The following is a 23917-nucleotide window of genomic DNA, read 5'->3' as shown; positions in this document are numbered from 1 at the left end:
TATGTATGGGCCCCTCTGTGTTCTTCGTCATCAGGTTCAAACCTGGGGATCACTATCAACTCAGTGCTCCCTTGACCCCCACATCCAATCGGTTGCCTTATTGTGTGAAGGAGACCTCTAGCTGTACCAGCATAATTTATCATCCCTTATCTCGTTATTGCAACAGCTGCCTAACTCTTTCCCTCACCTCCGGTCTCCTGTTTGCTGTTCTCTATTTCACTACCAGAGTAATATCCTAATCTTTTCTAAAGAGTATCTTAAATTCTGTCATTCCATGCTCAAAGACTTTCCATGGCTTCCCCCTGAATCCCACTGAGGCATAAACTCCTCAGATTAGCAGATGTTTCTGGATTTTCTCATATGATACCCATGGCTTAGTAGTTTGCATAGGAGGATAGTGCCTTCCTCGGGGCATTTGGAAAACATGGCAGAGTTGTACTTGTTTGGCTTAAGGACTGGAGGTCCCACTGTCATTTACTGAAGAGGGCATTTAGTAGCATCCCAGGCACCAGTCAGAGAACCCCAGGAGAAACATTACTACAAGTCTTAACTTCACTCTTCCTCCAAATGTGTATCCCCCAGTTATGACCCAATCCACTTTCTTAGAAGAAGAGGTAATGGGACATCATAATGGGACACCGCTTCTTCTAAGAAAACTGTCCTGATCACCACCACCCTGCCTCCAACACACACACACACACACACACACACACACACACACACACACTGGACTGGACTTCATCTTTCCATTGTCAGGAATTGCCCTGACAATTCCTACATTAGATTGCAAGCTCTTTGAAAGAAAGGACTTACAGTAGTCCCCCCTTATCCATGGTTTTCCTTTCCACAGTTTCAGTTACCCACAGTCAACTGTGGTCCAAAAACATGAAATGGACAATTCCAGAAATAAACAATCCATAAGTATAAATTGCCTCCTTTTCTGAGTAGTGTGATGAAGTCTCATGCTGCCCGTACCATCCCAATCCATCCCAACCCTTGTCAGGGTCTCCACAGTGTATATGCTGCCCACACAGTCGTCCTCTTGGTTATCAGATCGACTGTTGCAGGGTCACACTGCTTGTGTTTGTTATGAAGTAGCCCTTATTTTACTTACTAATGGCCCCGAAGCACAAGGGTAGTGATGCTGGCAATTCAGATATGCCAAAGAGAAGCTGTAAAGTGCTTCCTTTAAGTGAAAAGGTACATGTGTACAAGAGAAAAAACATAGTACATATAAGGTTTGATACTATCTGAGGTTTCAGGTTATCCACTGGGCCTTGAAATTTATCTCCCATGGATAAGGGGGGACTACTGTATATTACTCAAGTTTATATCTCTGACACAAGTTACACAATGCTTTGTATATAGTAAGTGCTCAATATGAAGTCATTAAATTGATCTGGAATGAGGCCATACACTGTGGATGAAAGCCAGAGGCCCAGGGAGTCAGGCAGGGCCTGAGGACTAAGTGTGTAGTAAAGGCAAGAGCAAACTACATTCTCAGAAAGGGGAAGACCAACCAGGCAGGGGGAATCTGTAGCCCAGACAAGCGGTCCAGTTGAGAGGGGAGGCAGTAAAACCTGAAGGCCCCAGAGGTCAGGCAGAAAGAAGGGCAAGCAAATGAGACATCAACGAGCAGCTCAAAGAGGCATCAAGAAACAAAAAGACAATTCAAAATCAAAAATGATCTTATCAAGTAGTTAAGAATCTGAGTGGGCAGTGGTCTTGGCAGGCTGTACTTGGGGGCTCAGAGCTGATGAAGGGGAGCAGCTGCATGGCAATGGAAACAGACCCAGCTGAACTCATGTTTTGCCCCAGGCTTTGAGCTCTTGTGTGGTTCCTCTGAGGGTGGACGTCAATCCTAGCTCCATTAGTATTAGCCCTGCAGGAGGGGACAGACGTGGAAGCAGTTGGCCTGTGTAGTCACAACAGGCAGCAGAAGCTTTTAGAAGGTAAAGCCAGGGGGTAGGAACATTAATTGTTGAGTTGTTTGAAGGGACTGGTTGCAGGCGGGAGAGGGAGAAAGGCAGTGTTTTGGAAGTACACTCAGCTGAGGTAAGCTGGACACATGATTGAAAGTTGGGAAGAGAGGTGACTTTGTGGATGAAAAACAACACTTGAATGTGAATTTTACAGAAGGAATGGGATGGGAGAAATAGGAAAACAACACATTTTGTTTAAAATATTAAAACACATAGTGATAACAACTGTGCTATGTGCCAAGGCTGAAACCATGGGAACAGAGAGAAGAAAATGAAATAATGTACCCGAAAGAAAATTTCAAAGGCAAAGGCATTGAGATCTCAAAATGCAGAGTCTCCCTGTAGTGGAGAGAACAAAGTAGTCAGAGAGAAAGACTATGCAGTGTACAGAGAGAGAGATCCCTTGACTAGAAAGGTCACACATGTTATAACGAACGAACGGGAGAAAGAGCTGGAATGAGAGCTCGAAAAGACAAATTAAATGGAAAGTCCATCTATTTCAGAAAAGTAAAAACCATTAACTATGGCAAGAGCAACCCCAAAAAATCTATCCATGGCTATTTATTAGAGGAGTATTTTCTGTGAAGCACCTTCTTAGAGGAGGTGATATTTGAAATATACCTCAAAAGATAGTCAGGATTTCATTAGGTGAAGAGAAAAGAACTGAGCATTCCGAGATAATAAAGATATCATGAACAACAGCCTAGAACCACGAAAGTATATTCCAGGGATATGGAGAAGACAAGTCTATTGGACAAAAGAAAGAATGAAGAAGAGAGGAAAGAAGCAGGAATAGGTGATTTGCAGCACTGTAAAATTTAATCATCTTCATTCCAGTGGTGAACTATTAAATGTCATGGAAAGGAAGGCACAGACGTCACGGGGAAATTAGGAAAATGTATTCACTAATATATGGAAAAGTTATTTGGTTCTGTGGAGAAAGACAACATCCAGTTTATGTTGTTTTAAAATCACCACTTCTCCCTTTCCCTCTCAAGCCACCCATATTTTTAGGATGATTTTTGCTTTGAAATCTTGAGAAGGGGAAGAATTCTCTGAGCTTCTTGGACTTAAGACTGCAGCCATTCTCAGTGCTTTGCTTTATTTTTGAGAGTCTCAGTTACATTTACAACAGAATGGTGATACAGTTAACAGGAGGAAAAGTTCATTAGAATCTAGATCTCCTAAAACTTCTTCCTACCCTCAGCAATTCCTCAAGTTCCTAAAAGTGCTGCTTAGAGGAAAAGATTTGCATGAGGCAGAACTTCGTGGCTGTGAAAGTCATTCCAAGATGATTACATCGAGAAGGATGTGACTTGTAAGTACAGGAACACTTGGTATTTTCATTTACAATGGTTTGCCATTTGGGGGTGACTGTAGATGACAGGGACAGCAGGTCCCAGGAGCTGTCTCAGAACTGACTATCCATCTCCCTCAGTGAAACAGACCCAAAACTGGGTAAGAGAGCAAGGCTGAGTAAATCTGTTCTCCACACCAGGACCAATTTCAATAGTCAACTGTGCCATTAATCTAACCCAGGACTCTTTTAAACCCAAAGTTCAATTCAGAGAAGTCGCTTCTAGAAACAACTTGACATTTGGAGCACAAAGGCAAGCAATCTGAGGCTGAATGATACACAAGATCAGTAATATTTTTTTTTCAGTTTTCTTTCTACATATGTGTGGGAAAATATGGTTACATGGACTATCTCCTGAAGGGCTGGGGTTTTTTTCCACTTGGACAATAAATTACATCTATAAAAGAATATAAGATTCATCTCCAGGCAATCATTTGGATATCCTGGTACCAAAATTTGTATCAGGAATAGATAGAAGGAAAAAAAATGCTATAGCATAAGCACATATATGAAGGGAGGGGAAATCTGCTTAATATGGATCTTTCCTGAAATAAAATGAAATGAGCGTAACTTCTGGAATCAGACAGACTTTGGGTTAAATCTTCAAACTTACTATTAGAGATCCCTAAACTGCAGATTCCCCATCTCTAAAATGAGAGTAATGATACCCGTTTCTTGTGGTCATTGCGAGGACAAAAGGAGATCACGTGCAGAAAACAGCCCAGTGCTTCATAGGTAATACGCATTCTGTGAAAAAGAATCATGTTGGCAGGAATTTAGGCCATTGGGAAACTCTTCACCAAACAAGGCTAATACTGGGATGTAAGGGACGGAGGCAACAGTGGTTGCTACAAAACCAACTGCCATAGAGCCAGACTTATTTTCCTATCTCTTGCTAAAGTGAATTTTTGTTCTGGCACCCAAGAAAACGAATCGCAGCACAGGGAGATGAGTGCAAATCCAGCATCTATTATTGGCCTCTTTCTTAATGTTTTCAATACCGTCAAAAAAAGTGGACCAACCAGCCAATTGGAAACCATTCAACACTAAATAAACATTTGGAACGCGCCCCTGCCTTTTGCCAAATTACAATCTGCTTAAAATAGATGGCCTCAGAGGTCAGTTTCAAATATACTTCATTGGATGTCCGATTTGTTTACTTCTATCCAAAGGCAATTTGGGGGCAAGCAGCTCAGTCAGCTGCTTGGGGCATTAAGCAGGGAGAGCAGGCGCTGCTGCCACTGCTCCTGCTGCTGCCAGATACAACGGGCTGCACGACTGCTTCTATTTTAAAAAGGCCTCCAGCTCCACTGTCAGAGGAGGCAGGGGCCACCAAACAGGCGCAAGCCTTACAGAGGGCACTGAGGAAGGGAAGTGGAACTGGGGAGAGGAGGAGGGCTCTGCTCACATTTCTGATCTCGAACCCCATTGGGTCTCCAACTGCCCCTATTCCTAGAAAAATGATTTGGTTGGTTTTCCAGTAGGCGACAGATGATAGTTAGATAGCGCTTGAAACGTCTTGAAAAGCTAATCATGTCTCAAAAATTGAATAGTTTTCACAAAGCACTACTTAGGTAAAATAAATCAAGAAAATGTGGAATAAATAAAGGCACATGTTGAAAATAAGGAGACGTGTTTATGGCTATACTTTCTTGGGTTTCCAAAATGCAAACACTTACAAATTAGTTTTAGATGTTAGATACCTCTCCCTTTTCATCTCTAATACAGTAATAATAATTATAGTTTCAGATATGTTTTTTTAAGCAGAAAAATACACCTTTTTAATTGCCAACCGCAGAATTTCCAGACATTGAAGAGACTAGTAAATTGCCTATTAAACTACTTTTTAGGAAATCATTAACATCGAGTGTACTACGTAAACTAGTTCTCAAGTTTTCCACCGATCCATCTTAAAATGAGGGATAAAAGACCTGGCTTTAGCAAGTAAGAATTTTCTCAGTATTTTCAGAATATTTGCAGAAAAATAACAATTCTTCTGAGAAAGCCTGCCGACTACTCGACCTGTACTGATTTTCTTTTTTACTGAATTTATACAGAATGCATATATAGTTAATCCATTCTACTCAGGAGCTAATTATCCACAGCTTGAGTTTTTGCTCAATTGTTTTACACATGTTTGTTTTGTTTCCCCAACTAGAGGATGAGCATACCTTGGGGACGGTGGCCATACCTTATATTCATTCTGTACCTGAATACAAGAAAGCCTTCAGTAAATACTTACGGAATGAAAAAACAAAAACAAACAAACAAAAAAAACTGATTGCTGCAGTTTACAGTAGACTATCTCTTATATGAGATGTTACTCTAATCGGTGTTATAGTCAACATGCAGGTATATTGAAATCACCTGGCTGCATATTGGATTCACTTTAGGAAGCTTTTAAAACATTCCTCTGCCCCACGGTAGATGCTAAATTAAAGCAGGAAAAAGAATCATGCCTTTGCCATCGGGAGATAACCAGTCTGGGTCCCATTCATTCCACCTCCTACTCTTCCACCAGAATGGAGGCATCTCTGAGTCTCTCTCTAGCCCTCTAGGAATAACTTGTCTTTCCTGGAATTTGATTCACTTCAGTTTCTTTGAATTCCTCAAGTCCCTGATGGGTTAAAAACAAATCCATGGTTTTGTAGATGATCCAGCTTATTCTCATCGTTAAGATGAGAGCAGTGATCTCTTGGGACTTGCTCCATCCACTGGGAGCACTCTAAGGAGCTTACAGTTTAAAATGAACAACACAGTTTGGCCATTTCATACAAGAATCGGAAAGGAGTAGAAGCAAAACACAAAACACATTTGTATTAATTCAGACTTTAAACTAGTAAAAAATACAGGACCTTTAACCACTGACTCATCAAACTTGAAACCAAACGACTTTTAATAAATTATGTGCTAAGGTATGTGCATAACTTGCAAATTAATACATTAAAAAGTTGTAAATTATTTGCATAAGTTCAACATTTTATCTTTGGTGGGTAATTTTCCACAGATTCAAATAAAATGGGACTTGGTGAAATCTTACAGATCATGTAATGACACATAGTTCACAGGACACTAGGTATCTGTGCAAGTCTATTGAGAGCTGCCACAGGATGTGAGTGGAAGTCCAAACTGCTCTGGGTCCCCTTCCCAATATAAATTCACTTTTATCAATTTTCTATGTTGAGTTCTGAATTGGATAGCACTTGAAATAGGGATTCTGATCCTTTCAAAACTATGAAAATCACAACAAATCACCCCCCACCACACACATACACCCATACATACACACATACACACACACACACACACACACACACACACTCCCCGAAACACATACATACACACATAGATGTACACACATATTCTTGTTAAGGAAACTGAGGCCCAGAGGTAAAGCGACTCCCCAAAATCACCCAGTTGGCTAATAGATATGGCACCAGAACTCACCCAATTCAGTCCATTTTCTTCTCCACATGTTCCTTCTCATCACTAATTAATCTTTCTGTCCTAGAGTAATGTAAGTCCCCACCACATTGGTCGATTTCTGTGTGGAACTATGGATGAGCAGGCTTCGTCAGATTGATGAATGAATCCTAGGGCTTCAGAGACTCTCATGTGACATCAGTTGGACCCAGGTGAAATGGTAATCACCAGTGTATAAATGATTTGGACACTGTAATTTCCCCCTGTGATTTAGTTTGCTTTCTTCCGTTGATTTATTTAGAATGTGCTCTGCTACATCTCCCAACCTTGCTACACTTTGAGCACCAATAAACGTCAAACAGATTAGACAGGCCCATTACTCAATGGGCACATTTCTAAAAACGGTGCAAAGGTGAAATCCCAGCAGTTTGAGATGATTGGAGTATTTACAGGATGTTAGGAAAACATCTGCTTCAAAGATTCAGAGATTTGAGAGTCGATGTAATGTTTTATTAGGAGCTTAACCACCACTAGTCACTGTACAGAAAATATTAAGCCATTATAGAGTGAATGAGTTTTGAGTACCTATTATATAGAATGGGCTGTACAGAGATTGGCCCTCTAATAGCCACTTAGAGTGAATACATTTTGCTTTTATCAAAAGAGAAGAGAATGGAACTTGCTTTTATAGCTTTGCTCAAAGATAAATTGGGTAGAAAGAGGTGTTTTTTTTTCCTTCTAAACTGACCACTTAGGTTTCGCCATAAGCATTCTTGCTCTGGTAAAATGTCACCCAGCCTCAAAAAGCAGACAGAAAGCAGCAACAGTTCACTAGAACTAATCTTGAATTTTTGTTTATCTTCTTCATTACCATGGTAACCATTTATCAATTATAGATCAAAACACTGTATGCTATCTCATTTAATCTTTGTAAGAATTCTAAGATATAGGTACAATTATTCCCATTTTACACATGAGGACACTGGGGCTTGGAGAGGTTAAGTAACTTCCTTGTGGTCACACAGTTAGTAAATGGCAAGGCTGAGGTTCTGACCCAGGCAGTTGAATTCTGATGTGTTTACCGTTGCCACTATTGCCATCAGTTGTACAAAAAACAGTCAGCTTAAAGTTGAAATAATAACCACTACCAAAATAGGTCATTCTGGTTATTTTATACCCACAAGAAATTTATAGTCCCCTTCACAGAATAATCCATAATAATTTCTCTTGGTGAGGACTCACAATTACTAATAAATTAGTTCTAGAATCACACTTCTGCAATCTCCTCTTCACCATGATTTAATTACATCTCCAGTGTTTTTGTGATGCTGTTCCCTTCCCACAGCTAATTGGATAGTTGATGGGGAGTTTGCAGACAAGGGAGCTGTACGCCTGAAGAAGGGAAAGACAGAACATGAACTGGGCTTGATAGGAGCCGACCAGTATTTTTAGCCTATGATGCTAAATGCTATACAGATTTGTATACATGCACAGATATATCCATGGGCATGCACACACATGCACACACCAAAAAGGAAATGGGGAGAGAAGGGAGGTATTGCTTTCTTCTTTTGACTTTGCATTTCTGAAGAAATGGCAGCTGGATTCATCATTTATTAATCACAAATTTTGGTGCTATGTCTTTAGAATAGAAAAGCATCACTTGACTTTCAATGCATATTCTGCTAATTGGTAGGTTTTGCCTCTCAACTAAACTGTACAGAGGACTGGTGCATACTAAACCGATTGCCCTACTTAGGCAGTTCCTGGCAGGAATGCTGAGATGGATTAACATGCATAACAGAAGGCTTATATGACCCTGAGAGACAGTAGAAACTGAAATAACCTTAATATCCTGTCAACTTTCATTACCAGACCCCACTGAACAAGTAAAGCCTATTTAACAATCTGTCTGGGAAGGAAAAATCCATATCTTGTTTTTTAACCAGGATTTTCATTCTCTTCTTTTTTTTTTTTTTATCCTGGGGATATATTTTTTCACCTCACTTCTCAGGACAACATCACTGCAGGAGACCAAGTTATATGGTGTCATGACTTCATCAAATTTCTCAGCATGTATGCTACTCCACAGCCCCGGTGTCTACAAACACTCTCTCAGATATCTGGAACTCTGTCTGGGTCAGTTCTGAACAACTGGCAGTCTGGGGACCACCAGTGTGTTTGGGCAGAAATAATTCCATCCTGACAATTGTCCAGCTTCAGTGTGAGGAAGGTGCTCGGGCTCAAAACAGAGGGTAAAAAATAGTCAAAGTGAAGAGTCCAAAAGCAAAAAAAAATCTTGAGTAAGCACCTGGGCTCTCTCAGACACACTACCAGATGTCTTGTCAAGTTGTCAACTGTATTTGCTGAAGACAACATCCTGAGGTGTCTTAGAATGCCAAGTGCTTTGTGTTTCTCAAGGGAGATATTTATGAGGAGGTTCTAAAAATACCAGGGCACTAGAATACAAAATAATTGAGTATCCACAGCTTTTCAATAGCACTCTCAAGAAATAGACATTCTCTGTCCCAGTAAATAAATACTTTCCCAAAGTTTGAATTTAGGTGTCATATTTCAAGGTCCCAAACTCCCTCAATTCACAAGATATGGCTTAGCTGTAGATCCAATTCTGGCTAATCAGTGGAGTTGTGATAATGTTTCCAAAAAATCACTAGGCAGTATACGAGTAGATAGACTTGGATCCTACAAATTAGCAGCTGTGTGACCTTGGGCAAGTCACTTCTTTTCTCATCTGAAATATTAAACAGAAGGGAAAGTAATAACATTTGCCAAGTTATTGGACACTTTACCAACATTGCCTTATGTAAAGTTTATACTAAATGGTTTTCAATATTTCTTTTAGTTTTAATTTTCTGTTCTATTTATTAAGTGCTTAAATTGATTTAGCAAATGTTTTGGAGAGATTCTATGGGCTGGGCACAGAGCTATGCACTGCAAGAGTTGTTAAAATTAATTTGAGGATGAAATACTGAAGGATTTTCACAAAGTTTCTTTTCTTTTTTTTTTTTTTTTTTTTCATGAAAAACTAGGCCTCTAGTTTTCTTTTTCCTTAAAATTCAGAATAGTTTCTTATGGAATTAGTGGGGCCAGTGCATCACCCACCCTGTCACGTAATCCTGTCAGGAATGTGTTGTTTTACTCCTTGAGGAGTTTTTCAATTCCTCCCAGTGACTCTGTTTGGGTTCCACTTTCCTGATATGAAGAATTTGGGATCAACAATTTAGCTAATTCCTAAAATTCTCCTCCAGCTTTGAGAAAGAGAATTTGGCTCAGCCTGCCCTGTGCAATGCAGTAGCCAGTAGAGACATCTGGTTATTGAAATGTGGCTAGTCCACATTGAGACATAAAAATAAAAGGTAAAATATTTCTCAATAATTTATAATATTGATGACATAATGAAATGATAAATATTTTGCATATACTAGGTTAAAACCAATATATTATTAAATTTAATTTCACCTGTCCCTTTTTACTTTTTATTTTCATGGGATTACTAGAAAATTGGCATTTGTTTCTATTGGACAGCTCTGGCCTCAACCCTTAGTTACCCACTGACGAAAAAGCCATCAGCTTGTGAAAGTTAAGCAGGTCAGATTGTTCTGGTCTGGAAAACAACAGGCGGGGTGGGGGGTGGGGGGTGGGGGGTGGGGGGGGGGGGGTGGGGGGTGGGGGGTGGGGGGGGGGGGGACTGGAAGACAGGGAGAGTGAGGAAGCAAGCTTTATCCATCCATGGAATTCACTGGTATCCCCCTCACCGTGTAAGCCACTGAGGAGTTCTCTCCCTCCTCACTGCTCAGGGCCCTTGTCACGCAGATTTGAGTAAGAACCTGCCTGAGAATGAAAGAAATTGCAAGATCCACTGACTTTATATTACAAAAGGCAGCAGGAGAAACGTGTGTGCCACTGAAAGGGGAAAAGGCCTGGGAGAAATAAAAAAGAACTGGAATAGCCTGGAGTTGAAAAAGCATTTTAGGGGACCTGATGTGGGGGAGAAGAGAGAAGAAGCTAGATTGCCCACCAGAGCTCTGCCCTCAGAATAAAATGTTCTCTCTCCCTGCATTTCTCCATCCCTTTACTTCCCATTTCATTCCCTCCTTTCTGTCTTGCAATTCTCTCTGTTAGAGATCTTCACATAGGTACCTCATGTCATTGTACTGAGTCTGTGTTCAGCATGATTACCCTCCTTTTACAAGTGAGAAAACTGAAATGCAGAGAAGTTGTATGACTTGCTCTAGTTCGAAGAGCTACTAACGATAGTGGAGGCAGGATCTGAATTCCTATCTCTTGATTTCAATGGTTATGTTTATTCCCTAAAAACACATCATGTGCGTGTATGTCAATGGTTCTCTCCTAACTACTCATATTTTGAATTCAGGTCATTCTCTACTTGCTCTATGAAGAGGTTTTTCTACTTCACGTTTTTAAGCTGCTTTCTGAAATATGAAAGGGATAATTTTGCAAACTCCTTTTCTCACTACTAACTAAACACTGTCCAAATATTAATCAGGTTTGAATACTTAGGCTAATAAAATAAGTAGGCCTACAGCTCATTTAAATGGCTCAGCCAAAACTGTGAAGAAACACAATTAGCTGATAATCTATCTGCCTTTCAGTGGGTAATAGATTTGAGGGGAATAAAAAATGAAAAAATAAATAAATAATTAAAATATTTTAGCCAAAGCAATTAAAATTAATTTATCATGAGAAATCTATTAATTAGTTGATCATGAGAAATATATTAATACAAATGTACAAATGTGTAAACCTAAACCCTTAAAACCATGATCATCTAACTTCTGTAATTTAATTTATACAGAAGTAGCAAAATATTTTTCCTTTTTACCTTCATGAACCACAGAAGAAGAAAAAAATGAAATATATGCATTGTACTTATTTAAAATAAAGTTCGTCAGTGTTCCATCTGTAATACCCCACATGTCAGCATTAATCTATCTCTAAATCCATGAGGCTTTCAGCTCAGATCCTAAAGAAGGCATTAGTAATGCATACAGAAACTGTACCAATTCAGCATCCACAACAGAAGCCAGAGCATCCTAAGACTTGAAACAAATCCCCAACTTGAGGATTTAAACAGACATAAGAGCTGAGGTTTGGGTTGGGTTTTTTGTTTGTTTGTTTGTTTGTTTGTTTGTTTGTTTTTAAGTCTATGTAATAGAGAACACAACCCTCAAAATCATTTCATTCATTATTTCATCACAATGTACATTTTTCATGTGTATCATGAAACCCTATAAAGAAAGGGAAATTAAGTATGATCCGCCCTCAGAAAACCCGACAGTGCAAGAAAATTTGACATCAACAGATGCAGGAGGTGAAAATTGTTCTCATTGCCTAGCAACTTTTTATTTGCAAAATAATGCTGAGTTGTTTTAAATAGCATTTCCTCTAGAGCATTTCAGTATAAACATATAATATTTATAGATTAGAGTGGGATAGAGGATAGTAATTAGAAGTCACACTTTCAGAAAATCAATCAGAAATTAAGGTAAAGTATCTATAAAACAGTATAAATTATAAAAAAGTATGGTGTAATTTAGAAAATGTCTATGCTCAAGAAACTTTCATAAACTCTGTATAACATAAAAGAAAGTACTTCTATGTATAAATAAGTTATAGGAAGATAAAAAGATAGATAGATTAGATAGATGCATATATAGATACATAGATACATACATAGATGATAGATACACACATACAGATTTTTTTTTTCCTTTTCAAATTAGGAAAAGTATAATAAGTACATATTTGAAACAAAAAAAAGTCAGAATTCAACTCAACACAAAATAATTTCAGGTGCATGTTACCTTGTATCACAGGTAGACTTAAAATTTTTCACATAAATTATATTCATGTGAATGAAGTATGTTAAATGACCCAAAATATGGTCATCATTTAAAGAAAACCTCTGGTAAGTTCTTTATTAAAAACAATTAACTGCTTTCTCATTTATCTGTGTTGTAAATTTTTCATTCAACAAATATTTATTGGACACCAACTATGTTCCAGACACCAAGGCAGCACGGTCCTGTAGTCAAGGAACTTAGAGTATACATGAGCAAACAGGTGCATAAGCAATTTCATTCAAGAGGTACAAGTTGCGTTCAGTGATTTCCAGGAAATAAACACAGTATGTGATAGAGAATAGCTGGGGACCTGTTTTAGATTGAATAATCAGGGAAGACTTCTCCAAGGAAATGACACCTAAGCTAAGACCTGAAAGATATGAAGCAGCTCGCCCATTACTCAGAAAGAGAGCGAGTATTGTGTGTTTTGTGGTATGCACTGTGGTAGGAGGGATCAAGTTTAAATACACAATCCAGATCTTTATAGAAACCCTTCTGATTTAATATAAGGATAGTGTTTTTAAAGTACGCACTAGTTCATTACATTCGAAAAATGCACTCTGGTTTAATAATAAGTCATTTAAGTTTTTCAAATATAGATCATCATTACTGTTTATAACTAAATTTCTTAGAAAAAAATGTATTGAGCCAAACAGGGAAATCTACGATTCTCTATTTCCTTCATAATATAAAGTGAGCATTTATTTCTTTTTTTATTCCTCAAAATCTTTAATTTCCATCTATGTTGCTGCTGTTATTTTATGAAGCTAATCTAAATCCTCACTGGTTAACCTAGAAATGATTAAAGGAATTCATTTAACTGGGCCAGTGCTTGGAGTGGGGTATTTGAGTACTTCTATCTAAGTCTAAGCTATGGATCCAAATGACTAGAGAATAGTTGGGGTAATAAGAGTGTCCTATAAAAACCACTTTCACAAAATAAAGGAAATAAAAAAAGCAACAAGGACATAATTCAACATGCACATACTGTAAGACCAGTGACTAAACGGCTGCAATATCTTGAAACTAATATTTAGGAAGAAAAAAATGACATTAAAAAATTACTCAGAATGCTTTGAGCTGTCAGTCTCATTGGCTTCCATTATTGAAGAATGCTTAGTATTTGGGTTTCCAAACTTACAAGCCACATAACAAAGCTCACATAAACCTATCAATTTCTATTGAGTTTTTGGTACAAACTTTTTCCTCTGCTGCAGTTTTCACCAGCTCATGTCAAGTGTCTGGATATTATGGGAGTATAAACTCTGGGTTTTCTCTCAATATTTTCCAAAAGATTCACCTGGCCTTGGAGCGTGCCAAATGGCCAACAGCAGATTACTGTAATGTACTTTACAGATAACCCACAAAGGGATAGAAAAATGTCAGTGACCCACTACAATGACCCCAGACAATGCCACAAGCAGAGGGAAACTACTAGCAAAGAAGTCACTGTGAGAGCTTTGCCTACAGCTCTCACCAGAGCTCTGGTTCCCATTTAATATTTTTATTGACCCAGTTGTAAATTGGATGATTTTCTCCGAATCTGCTCCAGTTGCTCTCTCATCTGCTGAATGTTTGCTGAACTTTTATACACACAAAGTAAGATTGTACTTTGACTGGCAGGATCGTTGTGAATTTTATCTATATAAACCCAGGTCAGCCTCATGGAATTCTGAATAGGCTAGGTGGGAAAAGACGGTTCCTAGGCAAAAGAGATTCATGCTTGGTTCCCATTTAAAATTACTTCTTTTCATTCCATTTAATTTCTAAATTATAATTTCTACATGTCTAAAATTTAATTTTAAGCACATTGAGGAATATTTATAATAACTAAAACTAAGGTAGGGGCGCCTATCAAGACCCAGCCTCCTGGATCTTGTTCAATGTGGAGGAGCATCACCCTCGCTCCATCCCTTGTGTGTTAGTGAGGGTTCTCCAGGGAAACAGAACCAATAGGATATACATATTTACATACAATGAGATTTATTATAAAGAATTGGCTCACATGATGATAGAGGCTGGCGAGTCCCAATCTGCAGGCTAGAGACTCAGGAGAGCTGATGCTACAGATGCAATCTGAAGGAGAATTTTCTCTTACTTGGGGGGCCAGTCCTTTTGTTCTACTCAAGGCCTTCAATTAATTAAATAAGGCCCACCACATAATGAAGAACAATCTGCTTTATCCTACTAATTAAAATGTTTATCTCAACCAAACACATCCTGGCAGAATCACCCAGAATAGCGGTTGACCAAATATCTGGACACCCTATGGTCCAGGAAATTGACATATAAAATGAACGATCATGTCTGTAACCATCACTCCTTCCTGCACTACAAAATCCTACCATGGAAAGAGCTAGGCCTTGGATTTCAAGGACTAAATGTTAGGCCCTATTGACAATGTAGTTTAGTATCAGAAATGCAAGTGGATTTGACATCAAATGTACCTCGGGCAGTCTTCTATTCACCAGTGCAGTTCAGGGACTTCTACTAAGTTATTCAATTTCTCAGAACCTCAATTTGGTTCTTTGAAGAACAGAGATCACAATTTCTCTCTCATAAGTTCACCATGAGAAATCAACTAAATGACATCCCTGAAAGTTTCTGGCACATGATAGCCTGCCAGGGAATCTTATCCTAGCAGGAGTCCCAGCTGTGTTGTTTGCTACTGATATTCAGCTGAGTCTGGCTGCCTGGTAAGGTGGGGCTGCCAGGAGACTGTTTGCTTCAGGAAATGAAGAGCCTCCTGGGAAAGAACTCATACAGAATGAGACTGTCAGAAAAGCTTGGCAGAGAAGAAAAAGCCTTAGTGATCGGGGAAAGGCTGGCTTTGATTTTCTGGTGCTATGCCCCTCCCCCAGCCCAGCCCCTTCCATATGTTCTCATATCAGAGTCCTGGAGAGAAAGGACATCCTGAGCAAAAACAAAGAGAGCAATTTCTTCTAGAAACATCTGGTTCATGCTCTTGTATTCCTTCTACTCTCTTTTCCACACACAATGACCGGGGAGAATTCTGGCAACCTGCCCTGGGACTCGTTCTTCCCTTGGCCTGGTGGGTCTGGCTTCCTAAGCTCAACACAGTCTCAGAACATGGATTCTCTGGTTGGGTTGCTTGAACGCAGTAAGCACCTGGCTTCCTTTCTGTCCTTCCCAAGTCTGCATTCTTCAGATAGATGAGCATTTACAAGGACCGCCAGTGGGACTTAGCTTTTCTAACCAAAATACAAACGTCCAGTTCCTGATTAGCAACGTAGCAGGGTAAGCCACCTTTCATACTGACAGGCACATTCCCTGGTAGGCCAGTATGCCAATTCACCCCCCTACACCACCCCGCCATACAAGGAAGCAGACACTCAGTAGATCAGGACAGCGTGAGGAATTCATCTTGGCAATTAGCCTAGATATAAACTGGAATGACACTGCAGAGATGCTTTAAGTTTTACAAGCTGAAAGTAGCCAAACCTGGTACACCCAGAATTAGACATTATCCTTTCAACCCTGAGGCTACCTTTGTTTCCCCAGTCTACAGTCCCCATGCTGTACCGGCCAGTGCCTTCCAGTAAATAAACACATTTCTGCTTTCCATCCCCACCAAAGAGTTCTTCTAGATTAGTGCTATGCAACTGAATTCTCTGCACTGATGGAAACGTTCTATATCTGCAATAGCCAATGTGATAGCCACACATGGCTACTGAGCACCTGAAATGTGCTAGTGACTAAATGAACTAAATTTTGAATATGATTTAATTTTAGTAAGTTTCAAATGCAGCTGATAGCTAGTGACTATCATATTGCATCATGAATATCTAGATAATCACTTCTCAACCACATAAGACTCATTTTCAATGGATCCATAATCCTGTTTTCAGGGTCCTGGATCCCAGCTATATGGTTCTATTCTCCTTGCAAACCTCAAATTCTAATGAATTTGAATTCCTCAATGAGGAAATTCATAGACAATAATTTCTGGTGGAAGTAGCTCCATACAACGCTCAAACAATCCGGAGGCAACTAGTTATATATTTAACCCTAGAAAAGTTGTTTTGAGGTTCATCACTTGCAAGACCTAACAACAAAAACCCAAAAGGTAAATACCAGTTTGGTTCCAATTCCTAAAGACCTTCAGAGCCTCCTCGGTTCCCCAGGATGCTCCCAATGGATCTTCTTCTGTCACCCACCATGCCTATCTGTCTATTCACACCCTCCCCCAGTAGACTTAGGGGTTACCCTTCTTCTAATCCCTGAAGGTCAAAAGTATATTCATAGAGTAAAAGCATTTCCCCACACCCAAAAATGTTTTAAAACATTGTCATTAGTTTCTTGTTCTGAATAGAGCCCATTCTACATGGTATTATGGCATATATATATATATATATATATATATATATATATATACACACACACATATATGTATGTATACATGTGTGTATATATATATGTGCCATAATACCATGTAGAATGTATACACACACATATATATGTATATGTGTGTGTGTGTGTGTGTGTGTGTATATATATATATATATATATATATATATATATATATCTCAGAAGCTTGCTCTGGTGGAACAGAACTAAATGGTCCTCAAGGACAGATTCACACATGCCATCTTTGATACTCATTCAGTAGGTCTCAGGTGGGGAATTTTTACAAGCACCCCCAGAATACTAACACAGGTAATTCTTGGAATTCACTTTCAGCAAATCTGAACTAGAAAAAAATAACTTAAGTTTCTTAATTCCATCTGTGGGCAAGGGACAATAGTTTGATGGTAAAGTTAAGTGCAAAATGAAAAATACAACCTAAAGCACCTTACAATAACCAAAGGCATATTCTCTTGGCTTTCAGTTTTCTCCGGAAACTTTCACATCACTTATATCCTGCAGTGATGTGCTTGCCTCTTTACCAGGAATCTAAATCAAATTACCTCTTAAAACCACCTCAGAAATTGTTCCACTCAGAACAATACTACACCACACCACAATCCAGTTGCGTGATCACCCTTCTGCTCTAGTGTCATTTGTAGGCCCCATTATACAAGGGGAACAAGTCACTGCTTCTTAGACAGGAAATGAGGGCTTTTCAGACAGCCTATGACACTTTTTGCCAGACCTCTTTCTCACATCCAAGGAACCCAGGCTCAATTTATCTGTCTGGACTATGACTCTACCTCTACTGCTAACCTTGAGTTGTTAAAGCTCTGACATAATAACAAGCTTTTGGATGGCAGCAAGCCTGTGACAGGTAAGAAAAGCTTGTATATTCAAAGTAAGATTAAAAAGCTCATGGGGTCCTCAAACCTTCCCTCCTGCCTAAGGCTCCCAAAGGTTTCCTTGCTTCTAGAACATATTATTTTCTGTCTTCTGGGGACAAATCCATTTGACACATATTTGTCATCTACAAATCAATGGACAAACCCAGCACATTAATAGGATTTTGAACCTTCAGAATTTAGGCTAATTTGGGCAGGAGTCGTGATGGATGTTCAGGAATAAGGGAAGAGAGAGGCTAGGAGGAACTGGTAGAGACATCTCGTTACTTAGAAAGAGCAGGGACTGGGATGACTGACCCAATTGCACCAACAAGCTCTGGAGGGTAAGATCCAAAGGGACTAGATCCAGTGTCTGAGTATCAGTATCAGCATTTGTTTGAAGGGCACAATGGTGAGAGACCCAAGCAGTAGGAGTCATCCTGGCCATGTACATTTTAGGATCCCAGTAAATATCTGGAGTTAACTATACAATATACTTATGCTTGGTTTGAAGTAAGGCAGTACATTAGGATTCAGAAAGGCAAACTCAGGCCGATAGACAACGATGACCAGGTAACTATAAAAAAAATTCTTCTTTGCTCTGTAAGAATTAGCTCAGGAACTAGCATGGCATGAGCAGGACTAGCAGTCACTTTGTGACATTTGTGCTGTTACTCATCAAGACAAATGAGCCACACTTCTTGATACTTGGACTCTGCTATAAAAATGCAGACTACATCATAAAACAGCCTCTATACCAGTTGTAGGCTCCACTCCCCGATTTTCCACCATCTATTGTTCACATCACCGTTCCACTCAAAGAGAGTCTTCCTAAGGAATCAAGAGGGCCCAGGCTGATGTGCAGGATTCTAACGGTGCCCCGCCTTCAACTTAATGGTTGGGTCATGCTCTCCAAGTTCACCCTCCATAGGTACCTTTCTTTCCCTTCTTTCCTGCCACTCTCCCCTCCATTAATTTTAAGAGAACTATCAAAAGAGGAATATTCAAGCCTACCACTGTTGACCAACAGGTTGGAGGTGAAAATAAAAATGCTTGTGAAAGTTATATCAATACCTATCAAAAATGGTAAGTAAAACAAAATCAAAGGTAGAAGATCACTCAGGGGAGGAGGGCGAAACTCTTGTTATCCTTTGCAGATGAAAGTTTTTCATGCTTTCGACAAAAAAAAAATTAAAAAGTTAATGCAAAAAAAAATAAAATGTATGATACGGGCAGTGTGGGAGCCAACCCAAAGATGTTTTGTTCAATATAAATAGGCATCAATTTGCATGTGTTTATTACTGCTAATTTTCAAGCACATGGAGGTCAATTAAGAAATTGATAAACCTCTTTCGTGAAATGATTAAAGGAGAAAAATATTAACACACCATTAATATACTCACCAGAAAATAGAACTCAGTCGTCATTGTTGAAAGTGAATGTCCATGTTAACATGACCAGATAGATGCTAATGAAAAAGTTGTCCTTCTTTTCACACCTCAGAAAATGGATGGATTGGAATCTTCATCTGCAATATAACAACAGACATACATTAAAATGTTTCATACTTGAAAATAAAAGTAACACCTGTCAAACTCAGAAAAAAAGCTTTCTACTACTTATTCACGCAAGCTTCACAACTTATGTTGGATTTGAATAATTAATGGTATATTCATTAAGCACCCAAAAAGTCAAGTTATTTCATGGGAGATATATATATATATATATATATATATATATATATATATATATATATATATATATACATACACACACACACACACACACACACACACATACACACACGTTTATACCTATTATCTATAAGAGATGGCCAACTAATATCTACAAAATTTAAACTGATTGAAGAACATTAGAAGAGATTTGGAGAAAAAAGTATCCCTAAATGAAACCTCCATTTTGACCACACTATATGTCAAGAATTGTGGCAAAAGTAAATCATGCCCCTTTGCCTTCAGTAAACAGAGATAGTACAATTTTGGCTTTAAATGGAACTAAAGGAACATCCATCTTGCAATCAATCATTCATTCAGCAAAACTTCGTTCAGTGTCTACCACATATTTGGTACTATGTTAGCTAATAGAAATTCAAGGGAGCTGATGAATGCGTCTTCAAGTTGAAAGAGACATTCCAATTCTTTCTATGAGTTGCTCTCCCATTATCAGCTGACCCATTGAGAACTATAAAACAGGAAAGAGCATATGAATGTGGTAGAGGAGGAGAGTGAAAATAGGATGGATAAGTACTGAGACTAAATCCATAGGCACAGGGCTCAAGGCGCTTTTCACTCCATGAATAGATGATGTGCACTCTGGGATTTATTGAAGTTTTTAAACGTATGTCAGACATTTTAATGTATGTCTGTTGTTACATTGCAGAGAAGGTTTTAAACTGAGAAGTAATGTGGTCACATCTTTGATTTGGAATATTTGGAGATAGGATGGGGGTCAAGATCACACCCGGTAGCAAGTAGGTCAATAATGAGCTGTTGCTGTGATCAAGAGGAAAATGCAAGGCAGTTTTGTGCTGGGAATACCCAAGTATGCAAAGATTCCAGCGATATTTAAGGGTTAGTTTCCACTGGACTAAGTGACCGAGTGTATATAGGGGATGAAGAGAGAGAGAAGGAAAGGATGATGTTTCACTTCATCTCCCTGGACCCCAATTTTTTCATCTATAAAACAGCTTTATTTTCATAACAGTATTTACAATGCAGTTGTTGTAGGGATAAAATGAAAACAATGAAAGCAGAATAACTTTGTAAACTGGAAAACTCTATATAAATGTTTGTTAAAAACAACAACAACAACAAAAAGGTGTTAGAGGAAGAAATTCTTTTCTTTGAATCTCTGTTTCTTCATCTACAACAATGTGATTCATCTACAACCAATAGTGAGGTTGCTTTCCAGCTCTAACATTCCTTGACTCTATGACACTTTTCTTGACAAGGTGAAATAATTCATCCAATTCCTTGATATGAGATGGAAAGACAAGCCAGTAACCACCATTACAATTTCAAAGATGATCCTTTAATTCTGCTCCATGCCCTAATGGGAGGAAGTCGTTTGTCCACACAAAACATCTTTACTATGCACTTTCTCTCTATGCCAGGTCTGGACATGAGACTGCAACATGGATTTTAGGATGAGCTGCTTAAGGTCTAAGATGCCTTTTTTATTACTTAGATACAGTCGATATTCTGCATATCCTAAATAAACTTTCCTCCCTACACCTTGCCAAATGAAGGCCAGCCAGACTTCCTTACAACCCCTCAATAGCTGAATGCCCTATTGCCTTTCTGAGAAGTTCCATCCTCTCTTTCTCTAGATCGCTTTACATCTGTCTTAGTTCCCAACAATGGCACCAGGATCTGTTCCGAAATTAATAAACTTCAACAAAATGTATGAAAAACCAAATTCACTGATCATGTGCTTAAACAGCCATAGTCATGACAGTTGTATTTTGAGTTTGACCAATTAATCCCTCATTGATTTATCCAGAAAGAGTAAATAGAAAAACAAGTTCACGTTAGACTGTGGACTTAACAAAAAAATCATTCTACAGTAATTCAGGACCCATGAATATTCCAGTTGTTTCCCCACTTCCCTTTTCAAATTTAGGCTGGTCTTGAACTTCCTAGGACCCTTCTTTGCCCTTGACTTAGCTTTTTCTCAAGTTTTTATTTAAGAAAAAAAATACACAAATATTACATTTGTTTAATGTTTATCTATAGGGTCAACTACTTGATGCCACTGTGATCAGGGAGAAACACAAGTCTATGTACATTTTTTCTGGCTGGAAATTATAGCTGTCTGCATTTGGATCACTCTTTAAAGCATTAGTTTCACACTTGATTTTATTCAAGTTGAAAAGCACCAAATATTTTTTTCCATTGCAGCTATTTCTTGGTTACCAGTTGTAGTAAAAAAGGTACAATCTATAGGGGATGAGATAGAACTTCTTAGCTTACCTGGAAAAACATGAAAGCAGAGAGTCTTAAAGAAAATTAATTGTCAATCCAGCCAACCACCAGGGTAATTTAGAGAAGATGGATGTTTAAAGAATATATATATATATATATATATATATATATATATATATATATATATATATGTATGTGTGTGTATATATATATATATATATATATGTATATATATATATATATATATATTAATATATATGTACATATATAGTTACATACACACACCCACACACACACAAACACATACATACCAGGGGTGCCAAAAAATGTATACAAGTGGACACTTTGGTCAATGTGGCTCAAGCAGGAGTTCGCCTCAATCAGTAGTGTCTGGAGGCTGATGGTAACCACTTTGAGCACCTCTTGTAATTGCAGAAGTCAAATGTGACTTGTACTCATCTTTTGTTATCGATATATATTGAGTATTACAATTTTAATACAGTTTTTTTTGTCCCTTCTTAAAATGTGTACACAGTTTTTGGCACCTTCTGTATGTATCAGAATTGAGGGAAAAGACTATTCTAATCTTGTCCTACTTTTTTTTTTTTTTTTTTAAAGGATAACATCCATTCTATTTTTTTTTTTTTCCAAGTATAGAGTTCCTTATTGTTTCTAGCTCATTAACTTTCTTCCGTCTCTCCTAGAACAACACATTTCACCACTGTTTTGCATATGGGAGGCATAAACAAAAGCAGGACATTTTAAGGCAGGATCCCATGGGGCCTTCAAGAAGTTTATATTTCCCTGGAAACTCTGAGAATCTTTTGCCCAGCTAAGGAGAACATCTGCTTCCTCTTAACAACTTTAAATACACTTTGATCCTGAGGTCTTTCAATATCACCCACACAACGTATTTGAGGTTTTCCTGAGTAAAATGGGAGAACAGAGTGACATTTAAGTTGGGGGCAAACTGCCACTTTCCAGGAGATATTTAAAGGTTTTGCTAAGGAATCAAAAAGCACAGTGTTTGTGCTGCTTATTCTTGGTTCTTCCTTAGAAACCTCTTTCTGCAATAACACTTAGCATCTATGTAGCATTTTTAAAACATTAAGCAAATTACTCCTCAACCAACCCTTTGTCAGGAAATCAATTAGGTAGAATATAATTTGTAGATGGAAAACCAAGAAATGAGCTGACTTAATTAGAATTCAGATGTACACTCCATGCTTACCATTATCCCTCTCCCCCGACCACTAAGAGTTTCCACGTGTCAGCATGATTTTAGCCAAGATCATCTAGTAGCATTACTTTTTGATAATTCTCTACTTTAAATTTAAAATGTTCCACCAACTGCATTAGTTTGGGTCCCTTTATTTATTAGTTCACGCCAAAGCACCTACTAAGTGCAGAGTAACCTTTTATATATTGTAGTTCATTTTAATCAAATTAAATAATAATCTAGCACAGGGGTCAGAAAACTATAGCCCCTGGCCCCTGTTTTTATAAATAAAGTTTTATTGAAACATAGCCATAGCCATTTCTTTAGATATTGCCTATGGCTGCTTTTGTGCTGTAAGAGCTGAGTTGAGACTGAATCTTGACTCAGAGGTTAGGAGAGCTATCAGGCGACCTAGCGGCCCCAAATATTTACCATGTGGCCCTTTCCTGAATAAGTTTGCCTATCCCTGTTGCAGCTCAGCGATTTCTAAACACCTTGTCTAGCTGCACATGCATCTTATGAGAAGCCCGTTAAAGGCACAGATCCTGCACCCGAGAGACTCAGTAGGTCAATGGGAGTGGAGCGCAGGAAACAGTATTTTTAAAAACCTTTTAGGTGACTGGGTTGTATAATTCCATTTGAGGAATGTTGTTCCAGGTGATACAGTTTTAGGGTATTCAAGAGACAGAATTTTTTTAAAATAAGAGGAGTGCCTATGGGTTGAGATTAAAGAAAGGCTTCTTAAAGATGGTGACTATCTGCAAGTTTTGATGATTTGTATTGTTATATAGAAAATAAAATCCAGGATTATTCCAGGCAGTGGAGAAAATAGTTATGAGCCAAGATATGGAGATG

General features: G+C 38.5%; 1 long non-coding RNA gene across 6 annotated transcripts in view; it reads right to left on the bottom strand.

The window, feature by feature from the left end:
- LOC141570624 (uncharacterized) overlaps positions 1-23917 on the bottom strand; it is a 755563-nt gene that overhangs the window by 334402 nt on the left and 397244 nt on the right. For all 6 annotated transcript variants that reach the window (XR_012494839.1, XR_012494838.1, XR_012494842.1 and 3 more), the window contains one exon: positions 19303-19427. This is a non-coding gene — a long non-coding RNA (uncharacterized LOC141570624). The remainder of the gene's footprint in view (positions 1-19302; positions 19428-23917) is intronic.

Source organism: Rhinolophus sinicus, linkage group LG01, assembly GCF_036562045.2.
Source record: "Rhinolophus sinicus isolate RSC01 linkage group LG01, ASM3656204v1, whole genome shotgun sequence".
Classification (NCBI taxonomy): domain Eukaryota; kingdom Metazoa; phylum Chordata; class Mammalia; order Chiroptera; family Rhinolophidae; genus Rhinolophus; species Rhinolophus sinicus.
Note: the sequence above shows the minus strand (reverse complement) of the source record. Positions and strands in the feature narration are given on the sequence as shown.